Raw genomic sequence first — 11,059 nt, forward strand, 5'->3', positions numbered from 1 at the left:
TATGATTATCTCATACACTCTTGTTTTGAACTTCTGTACTGGATGGTTCTTATACTTATTTAGTTAAATAAAATTTAAAAAAAAGAAATAAGACAGCTGTCGTGCGCAATGAGTTTTGATGTTGGCTGCCATCGGATATGTCAATAGCTAATAGACCCAGAAAAACAATCGTATTAGGCTCTACATTAAAGTATTCACAAACACGTCATTTTGTATAAGACGTATTTCATGATAACTTAACGAAGCTAGGATTTATCTATAATAACAAGGCAGCGAAGCGCGAGGAGCTCGTACCTGGGTAATTTACACTACCCAATCTACTTGGGTTTCATACTCTTACTTTACTTCCTATGACGTAGTGTTTTGGTGGCCACCATGGAGTGTTTATACAATAACATTCCATGTTATAGAGCTTCCTGTGTTTACAACTGAACAGCGTGACGAACCCTGTGAATATTCCGTTTGGTATCAACAACTTTTAGGCCAATACAGCAACGCCTTGGTCACATAGACTTTTCTCGCTGGGAAAACAAACATACCTGACCCTGCTACTGAGGTAACATTTGCACGTCATTGGCAGGTGATTGACAGGTTTGCAAACAACAGGTAGCCGTTCCATGACAACCAAGACACAGCCACGCACCGTCACACCTGTGGCATAGTTGCGGCCTGAACCCAGGCAGTTCAAGTCTCTGGATCCCAGGTTGCAACTATGGATCTGATCGGTAGAAACGCCGTTTCGTGTAATAGGTGACACCAAAATCATCATTAAAGTTGTCATAAAATCCATTCTGTTTAGTGGCGATGGTGTGGCATACATGTAACTGGCAGAACGTTGGAATCAAGTGGTCCTGGGCTCGACACTCGCCATGCCAACGAAAATGTGCCCTTCGGAAAGACGAATTGCCCTTACAGTGGAGTGACGCCCATGGAGCCTCTCGGCTAATCTTTAACATGACATTGTGTTCCTAAAACACACACAGACTGTCACAGTGCGCCGATGTGCCCTCATGTATTTGCCACCAAGAGCCGTGGATCCTTTCTGTCAGACAAGGATAGCCCTTGTAACAGCCTGCCGCTAATGAGGAAGCCTTGGTCTCACGTATACAAAACACGTTTCACCTGTAGATAATTGCATTGCGACTTAATTAAATTCTAGACTTTACGTATACGTTTACGGTCACAAAAGACCAGGCGCTTCTTAATACGCGTGTCTGGTACAAAAGCTCCTAAACCCGACGCCCCGTACGTGACTTATTGCAGGCCAATAGACCGGACAGGCTGCACTGCTCTCCCTGAATGCAGTGGCAAGTTGATTTATACGTTTATACGCAACAGGTAGAATCTCCATGACAACCGGATCAACAACAGGTACATATTTGCGTAAGGGGGAGTAACACACCAAGGGGCCCACAGTTCGTGCGGGGCCTTGTAGGGCTTAGGCCCCTGGCCGGGCAGGCCTGTACCTCTTTTTTTCTGAATTTTCAACGACAAGGAACAATAGAAGGACAAGAAGCTGACAACATTTAGAGTGTGGGATCTTCTTGTGGAAGGAATAAGAATTAAACGGCAAAATCAAGTAAGGAGAAGGAAAACACTGCAGGACTTGTGCAAGGCCATCACCAACTTTGTTTACCTGCTGGCTAAACGTGAGTTGAAAACTTTCCCCTCGGTAATAGCTTTTTATAGACTAATGTTTGTGCTTTCTGAAACACTATATGGCAGGATTTAGCGGTGTTTGTATTAACTTACATGCACAATTCCTAAGCTGCATTTAAGAAAAAATAGCCCGAGAACTATAGAGTAACGACGTTTGCCATTGAAAACTACCCCCCACGGACCCCACTGTACACAAGATCTCGAATGGGATGCTCGATATTACACATACCGTACAGTGCCTTTGATTTTAAATCATGGCGTTTGCGTTCGGCTGAGTGAGTGAGTGAGTGAGTGAGTGAGTGAGTGAGTGAGTGAGTGAGTGAGTGAGTGAGTGAGTGAGTGAGTGAGTGAGTGAGTGAGTGAGCGAGTGAGCGAGCGAGTGAGTGAGTGAGAGTGAGTGAGCGAGTGAGCGAGCGAGTGAGTGAGTGAGTGGAGTAAACAGCATACCAGGAGCATGAGTCATTGAGTGTACCGATCTTTATGGTATTTGGCTAGTGCGTGGATGTTATCAAAACAAAGATTAAGTGCTATCATTGGCCCCCTACTGCTTTTCCTACATTAGAATTTCCGGTTTTTGTATCTTTTGTTTCAAGCAGGTATATAAAAAATGCAGTCCTGTTTACATGTCCAGCTTATATTTATAGTATTCTGATTTGTTAAAGTAGCAATATGTCACACAATCCTAGGACGTATAGAGAGATGTTATAAGGTCCATAAACCGATGTAGCAGCTACTTTGTGAACAAGTCACTGTTTACCCCACTCGACATTTAACCGTTAGACTCCATAATCTTTGTGTCGGTCGTATTTGATAACCAGTTTTTCTGTCCAAGACTTTTCGGGCTGTTTGGTCAGTTCCCAGTGACGCCTTCAGATGCATGCTTGGTCTGGCGGTATCGGTGACTTTCTTCCATAGCTCAGCCGTAGGTTTGTTTTGTCCAGTCCATCAGATAGATGCAATGTTGCACTTATTCTTGCCCAAGGTTTAATTAGCTATATCTGTACACTGATTTGTCGGGCCATGTGGGTATTAGTTCGTTGGGCCTACAGTAGTTCCTGTGATGGAGCCATTAGGGAAACTTCTAGTTCACGTGGTGGGGCACATAAAAGGCAACAACGTTTTTGCCTTGCCGCGCCAGCGGCAAGGCCTTACGCTCAGTTTTTTCCATGGTTGGATCCATGGATCCATGGTTCAACCTGTTAACCCAGCCCTTCCAAAGCCCCTTCCAAAGGCCCTTCTTTTTGCTGGAAGGTGACAGTTCAAAATTAGTAATGACCATTCGATACAATGACCATACTCATATGTAGTTGACCCCTAAGGGTACACAAACATTAGGGAGGCAAGCCAATCCACTGGACCACGCTCGCTCGCGGCTAATCGCTCGCTCGCTCGCTCACTCGCGGCTACTCGCGGCCGAGTTTCATGGCTTAGTTAGACAATGGTACATTCCAGGCGAGTATTAAAAGGGTCTTCTAGACGCATGTTACTGTATGTGGTCCAGCGTAATAAATCTACGCTTTAACTCACCATGTTTATATAAAGATATATCACAAATTGCATCAGAAGGAACTTAGTTTGTAATAAAAAATTAATGCATATTCATTGTGTGTCAAAAAGTTTCACAAAACCTGTTTAATGTGCAAATAATTCATCTGACATAAATTATGATAATGAGGTAAAACACTCGGGGATTTTCGCTGCATTTCCTACTGAAGTTGCTAGGTGTCGCTCTTAGCCAGGTAAGTACATTTAGTCCTTTTAAAGACATTTGTGACTATGAATGTCCTTGATAGAGCTTGTATTGTGTGAAAAGAAGATTTGGGACTGGATTGGCACCTGGAGAAGTCACCAAAGCTTTCCGTATGTAGGAACTTGGGTGGGAGGAGGGCGACACGTGGAACTCGGAATTTTTTAAGCGTAGAATCTAGTCTAACTTACCAAAATAAAATAAAATACGCGGCAAGGCACAGCTTTTTTGCATTGCCGCGCCAGCGGCAATGCCTTATGGTTCAAGCAATGTTAACCCAGCCCTTCCAAAGCCCCTTCCAAAGGCTCTTCTTTCCTTGCCGAGTTTCATTGCTTAGTTAGACAATGGTTCATTCCAGGCGAGTATTAAAACTCTCTTCTAGACGCATGTTACTGTATGTGGTCCAGCGTAATAAATCTACGCTTTAACTCACCATGTTTAGATAAAGATATATCACAAATTGCATCAGAAGGAACTTATTTTGTAATGAAAAATAATGCATATTCATTGTGGGTCAAAAAGTTTTACAAAACCTGTTTAATGTGCCAATAATTCAATTTAATGTGACATAAATTATGATAATGAGGTAAATTTCCAATATCCCCTTTTGCTGCATTTCCTACTGAAGTCGCTAGGTGTCGCTCTCAGCAGTTCAGTCATAAAATACGCGGCAATGCACAGCTTTTCTTAAAAGATTTCTTGTTTAAAAGAATTTCTTGTTTTGCAACAGGCCGGGACCAAACGTTGGCTCGTCACCAACATACTACGTGAGAAGCATACTAATCTCTAAGTAATGAAAGCTCTCTGATTGTATTTGTAATTACACGTAGCAAACACACAATGTCAAAATTACCAATAATTCACACCTTCCAAACGTATCTCAGTACATACCAATGTGGATGTAAAATGGCTGATTGTGTGAACTCTGTTCAGACTACCGACAGTCTTGTGATGTTTGAGGTTTGAAGTCCACAAGTTATTTTTACCGTTTGGTGCAAACAACTCGGCCCACCTGGATGCTTTATCAGATTTGAGTGACAGGTGTGCAAGCAGTAGCTTTTCTCACCATAGCAACAGTAACATATTTCAAATAAATACAGCCATTTGTCAAGTGTACATTCAATAAAAAGTCTTCTGAGTTATAAGTTATAACATTGAGGACGGACAAAGAGGAAAAATAGAGATTCCATCAATCAATTCAGAATTACTTTGTCAATGAAATGTCGTTTTTTGACTTACTTAGTCTTAGGGTCTATGGTCTTTGCATCGGTTGTCTTTGATTATCAGTTCTAATATTAGTGTCCCTACACAAGTTCGGCTCTTGAGTTCTGGTGAGTTCCAAGTGATGCCTTTATGTGTGCCACACTTGAGCTGATGATATCGACGCCCTTTTTTGCTTCAGCCATGTTTACTTGCTTTGACGTCATTCTCATGACCTCAACGTATCAGACAGTTGCTATGGTTACTGACCATTTCTACAGATTGAGGTAAAGAACGTGTCTCCACAGTGACCGGTCAGTTGACACGGTCAGACCAGGGATGGAATTCTAAGCCGCTGGAGAGTCCCTAGCTGTTTGAGTGCCGGCGGCATCTTTATACATCTGCAGGAATATTCTTCAATTTGTTTATCTACCCATTAATACAGTTATCAGTGGTGTCAGCCTACATGAAGTGCCAATGAGTTCAAACATTATATGAGAGTTATTACGCATGGGTGGCATTATATGAGCTAATGTTAACTATTGGTGAAGGCTCGTCGGTATTACGTTCAAACAAAAATTATATTTATGTTGCATAAATGACACTGGTTCATTTGAACAGAATAGTGGAACCTAAGGGGTGTTTTGGTAAACTCTGCTCAATATGACGCTGTCCACAGTCTTGTAGATGTTTGAAGTCCAGCAGGTGTTTTCGCTGTTTGGTGCAAACAAGTCGATAACAGCTACTTGAGTTTCATATCCATGGTGATAATCTTGTGTGACAAGCCGGTTACGAAACTTTGAGATTGATCTACTTACTTATTTACTCTCATGTTGGTGCTGACTTCATAAGAAACGTCGACATTTAAACGATTTATTGGTCGTGAATATCATAAAGGTTATTATCGGAATTTTGCGAAACAAAATTGCGTGTTATCGTATTCGAAATGCAAAACAAATGTAACGATGTATGGAATACACGGCATAATGAAAGTAGGGTTGTTGAATATTCTCCCAAACGGCATCATCAGAGAGAGCAGAATCGTGAACAGTTATGGCGATATATTATCAGTAATACTAATCGGCCAGCCCAAGTCGATGTTAGCTCAGTAAATTTAGTGACAGATGTGCAAGCAATAGTCTTCTCCACCATGACAACAATCTTCTGCAGCAGCCCCGTTATATGGCTGATGGGTCCATCCGCTCCTATTCTCAGAGACTTGTACGACTGATAATGATCATCTGATTTTCATGTTAAGGTTTACATCCTTTGTTGCTATTCAAAGCGGGCTTGATTTTGTTCTGGAATAAGGAAAACTTATCAATACAATGTATATATCTATTTATTTATTTACTTATTAGGATTCTCCATATACAATGACAAATGGAGGGCCGGGTATGGCGGAACAGGTGTCAAAGGACACCTTTTCAAAGCCACCATACCAAAGTATCAGTATTGTCTATACCATTTAACATCATCCTAAACAGATCGTATTACGTACGTTGCACATGTTGATTTTGTCAAATTTCCAAAACGCCACGTAACACTATGGCGGGCATTTTGTTTTCCAGAATTATCGGAAATACCATCATGGCTACACCACCAAGACTCAGACAAAACATGAAACTCGAGGAGTGGAATATAATGGGGAAAGTGACGACTCTGTCGACACTAGACTTGTCTGACCAAAACCTGAGCCAGTTACCTGATGATCTTTTTGAATTAAATGAGTTGCAGGCTCTCAGGTTAGACAGAAACAAGAACATCCAACTATCTGAGAAGCTTATTAGATTGACCAATCTAAAATTATTAAGTTTAGATGATTGTAATCTCGACATTGTCCCCGCTGCCGTGATGAAACTTTCACAGTTAGAAACGCTGAACCTCAGTAACAACATGAACATCACCCTGTCGGATAAGATGTCCAGTCTTGTCAATCTCTCTACCCTGTCACTATACAACTGTGAGTTGGACTCAGTGCCACCTCTAGTGCTGAATCTGTCACATCTCCATTGTCTGGATCTGAGTGGTAATAAACAGATCTCCCTACCAGATGAGCTGTGTAGACTGGAGAATGTAAAAGTGCTGAGACTACGTAAGTGTTCCATGGCGACTGTTCCACCGGCAGTCCTGAAACTCACCCAGCTGGAGGAACTGGACCTCAGCTGGAACAGCGGGATCCACCTGCCGGATGAGCTGGAATTACTCACCAACATCCGGGTAATGAAACTAGGGGGAACAGCCATGGCCACCGTTCCTCCGGTAGTGTGGATACTGACACAATTAGAATGGCTGTACCTGAGCTCTAACCCACTACAGACGTTACCCGCGGAGTTTGGACAGCTCACTAACACCAAACACTTGAATCTGTCCCACTGCCAACTGAACACACTCCCACCTGAAGTGTGGAGACTGACACAGTTAGAATGGCTAGACCTAAGCCGGAACCTACTACGGACGTTACCCGCAGAAGTCGGACAGCTCACTAACGTCAAACACTTAAATCTGTCCAACTGCCAGCTGCGCACACTTCCACCTGAAGTGTGGAGACTGACACAGTTAAAATGGCTGGGCCTGAGCTATAACCCACTACGGACGTTACCCGCAGAAGTCGGACAGCTCACTACCGTCAAACACTTGGATCTGTCCCAAAGTGAGCTGCATACACTCCCACCTGAAGTGGGGAGACTGACACAGTTAGAATGGCTGAACCTGAGCTCTAACTGGACACTATAGACGTTACCTGCAGAATTTGGACAGCTCACTAATATCAAACACTTGGATCTGTCCCACTGCCAGCTGCACACACTCCCACCTGAAGTGGGGAGACTGGCACAGTTAGAACGACTGGACCTTAGCTATAACAACCCACCACAGACATTACTCGCGGAAGTTGGGCAGCTCACTAACGTCAAACACTTGGATCTGTCCCATTGCCAGCTGCGCACACTCCCACCTGAAGTGGGGAGACTGACACAGTTAAAATGGCTGAACCTGAGCTCTAACCCACTACAGACGTTGCCCACGGAAGTTGGACAGCTCACTAACGTCAAACACTTGGATCTGTCCGAATGCAAGCTGTGCACACTCCCACCTGAAGTTGGGAGACTGACACAGTTAGAATGGCTGGACCTGAGCGTTAACCCACTGCAGACGTTATCCGGGGAAGTTGGACAGCTCACTATCGTTAAACACTTGGATCTGTCCCATTGCCGGCTGCGCACACTCCCACCTGAAGTGGGGAGACTGACACGGTTAGAATGGCTGGACCTGAGCGTTAACCGACTACAGACGTTACCCGCAGAAGTTGGACAGCTCACTAATGCCAAACACTTTTATCTGTCCCACTGCCGGCTGCACACACTCCCACCTGAAGTGGGGAGACTGACACAGTTAGAATGGCTAATCCTGAACGCTAACCCACTACAGATGTTACCCGCGGAAGTTAGACAGCTCACTAACTTACATAATCTGAACGTTGATAAAACTCCAATTATAAAACCACCAGCTGAAGTTTGCAGTCAGGGAATCAATGCTATTAGACAATATTTTGAAGAACTTGAACGCTCAGAAGAAAAGGTAAGCGCCCGTTTGAAAGTTGTCGTCTTGGGAGAGAAAATGGCGGGAAAAACAAGCCTGGTACAAACGCTACAAATGGGCGAGTCTACCCTGACACGATACGAGGACCGCACGCACTGTGTAGAGATAACTCAGTGGGCACCTGATGACAACATCACGTTTGAAGTGTACGACTTTGGCGGCCATGATGTGTACCATCTCACTCATCAGTTCTTTCTGACTCCAGATGCCCTTTCTCTGTTATTAGTGAACCTTGAGACATACAGCTGTACTGAGCAAAGTTACACTGAAGCCGTTGGAATTTGGATAGACACACTAAATGCCCGCGTGCCGGGGGCGGTGGTCACATTGGTTGGGAGTAAGGAGGATCGTTGTCGACCTAATGACGTGAAAACAAAGACATCAAATATTCAGGAAAGGATCAAACAACAAATGGCATTGTGGGAAAGAAATTTAAAGCAACGTATCAAAACACTTGAAAGTCTGCAGAAGATGCACAAAGGAGATTCCTCGAAGTCTGTGGAAGATATTACCCAGCAACTTACACATGCTAATCGCCTTTTGTCGCAAAGACTGCATATCGATGGTGACGTGCACTGTGTGTCTGTGAAACCTAAGTTTCGACTTAGTTCAATGTTTTCAAGCTCATCTCACATCAAACTGAAATACTTTATTTTGGAAACAGCAAGAAACACAACATTGTTTCCGACACTGAGAACAATCTTGCCAAAGACCTGGGTAGATTTTGAACAGTCGCTTCGTATTGAAGGTTCGAAAAGAGCGCCAGAAAAAGCGGCTAAAAATGAAACGGGTTCTTCTGGTGAGAGTTCACCACTGGAAAACATTCAGCAGTCCTGGTTGACAACAGCTGACTGTGCACGCATCGGGCAGCTTGCAGGACTCTCATCAGACAGACTGGAGTCGGTCCTGTCGTACCTGCAGCAGGTGGGAACCATCCTCAGGTACACGGACATTCCGGAACTCAAGGACCTTATCTTCCATGATCCTCCTGCCTTGGTTGAAATCTTCAAAGACCTGTTCCATCACGATATCAAATCACTTTTCACAACACCCGGGCTACATAATGCTGATTATACTAATGTACAGCTGGGCGGTTTTGAACAGGATCTGCGAGACTGTGGACTGATCCAGAAGGATGTGCTGACATGTATGTTACCACCAAATGTCGATACTGACATTGTTACAGCTCTGATGCAGCATTTTGGACTCTGCTTTGAGGTAAGAGCCGAAGAAAAAACAGACCCTTCTAAACACATTTGTCACTACCGAATACCTTGGTACCTGTACCAGCAAATGCCAGAGGAGTTAAACAATGTCTGGCCAGAAGACGTACCAGAGGAACAGGAACAGCTACAGCTGATGTGTGACATCAGAGGATTCTGTCCCCGTGGACTGTTTCAGAGGTTCAGTGTTGGGATCCACCCACTTGTGAAGGACAGAACAGACTGGAAAGACGGCGTCATGGCCTACAGACAGGACTGTCCCGTACTGGTGTGTTCCAAACCTGCTGCAGACGACACTTACATCACCATGGCAACCAGAGGCAGGCTTGCCCAGGCAGATGAGATGTGGGGCGCGGTCCACCCACTGCTGGAGGTGCTGGTCCAGCTGCTGCAGGAGTGGCCAGGTGTGCTATACTCCCTACATGTCACCTGTGCGCACTGCATCAAGGCAAGACTGGACAATCCGCACCAGTACGACCTGAGGGAGCGGACTGCGGATGACGGCCGTGACGTCAGATGCCCCAGAGTCAAAAGAACTGCATCAACTTCAGCAGATCTAGTCTACAGACCAAGTAGGTTGTCCGGTATGTTATTTTTATTTTTTTCACATATATTTTTTTAGTATTAGGCAAAAAGCACAATTAGCTTATATAAAGTCCTCTACTAAAAAACATAAGCATAAAACAAGAGTAGTAAACAACATACATATGTAAATAAGTACAAAATTGTATGTTGAAATGTTGTTATTAATAGGAAGCGTTTCAAGGTAGTCCTGTTCCTCCCAAAATAAACGCTCACACTTCAACGCTGCTAGATAATCTGTAGGTCAAGTGAATGATCTATATATCTTTACAAGAACCCCAGGGAGTGACTCTCATTGTGTCCTCCTTTTTCACAGTTCTCACGAGTCCAACATCCCTGACCCAAATGAGACCATCTCAGCAAAATGTAAGTAGCTACAGCAAACGTGTTGACCTGTTAACATTTATCTCTTAGTTTATTGTTTGTTTTGCGGAAGCTCTTTTATCTAAATCCAATGTTCAGGTCCAGTGTTGATGACGCTTTGTTTTTGCTTAATTGATAAGGACTACTACAAGATGACCTCCGACCCGCGCGGCCTCGCCCTGATCATCAGCAACACCAACTTTACAGACCCGAGTAGGAACAGACCAGGAGGGGAGAAGGACCTGGACAAGCTCAGGAAGATTTGTGAGAAACTCAAGCTGCAGCAGGAGATCAGAGAGGACCTTACATCTCAGGTGGGTAATGTGAGACATATTAACAATTACAGTTTTCATTCCAATTATGTATAAATTTCATTATCGTAGCTATTTGGAATTCAATCCTTCTGCTGTACGTTACACAACGCCATTGCACATTCTATTTGTAATATGCACCATTGTCGCTGAAATTAAGGCATGTTGAATAAAACATAGTATCAAATTGTGTCTACTGTTATGCTAAAGCTGTGCTAAGCGCGGTACACGGTATGCTCAATCCACCGCTGCGCCAGAATCTCCTAGCTCTAAGTCAGTAGATATTTGTAATGTACGTCCAGTAAGACTCCAGTAACTGACAATGAGAACATCATACTGTGTTGACTGCTATCTCGTGTTAAACCCGTAGGAAA

This window comes from Branchiostoma floridae, chromosome 14 (assembly GCF_000003815.2).
Source record: "Branchiostoma floridae strain S238N-H82 chromosome 14, Bfl_VNyyK, whole genome shotgun sequence".
Classification (NCBI taxonomy): Eukaryota; Metazoa; Chordata; class Leptocardii; order Amphioxiformes; family Branchiostomatidae; genus Branchiostoma; species Branchiostoma floridae.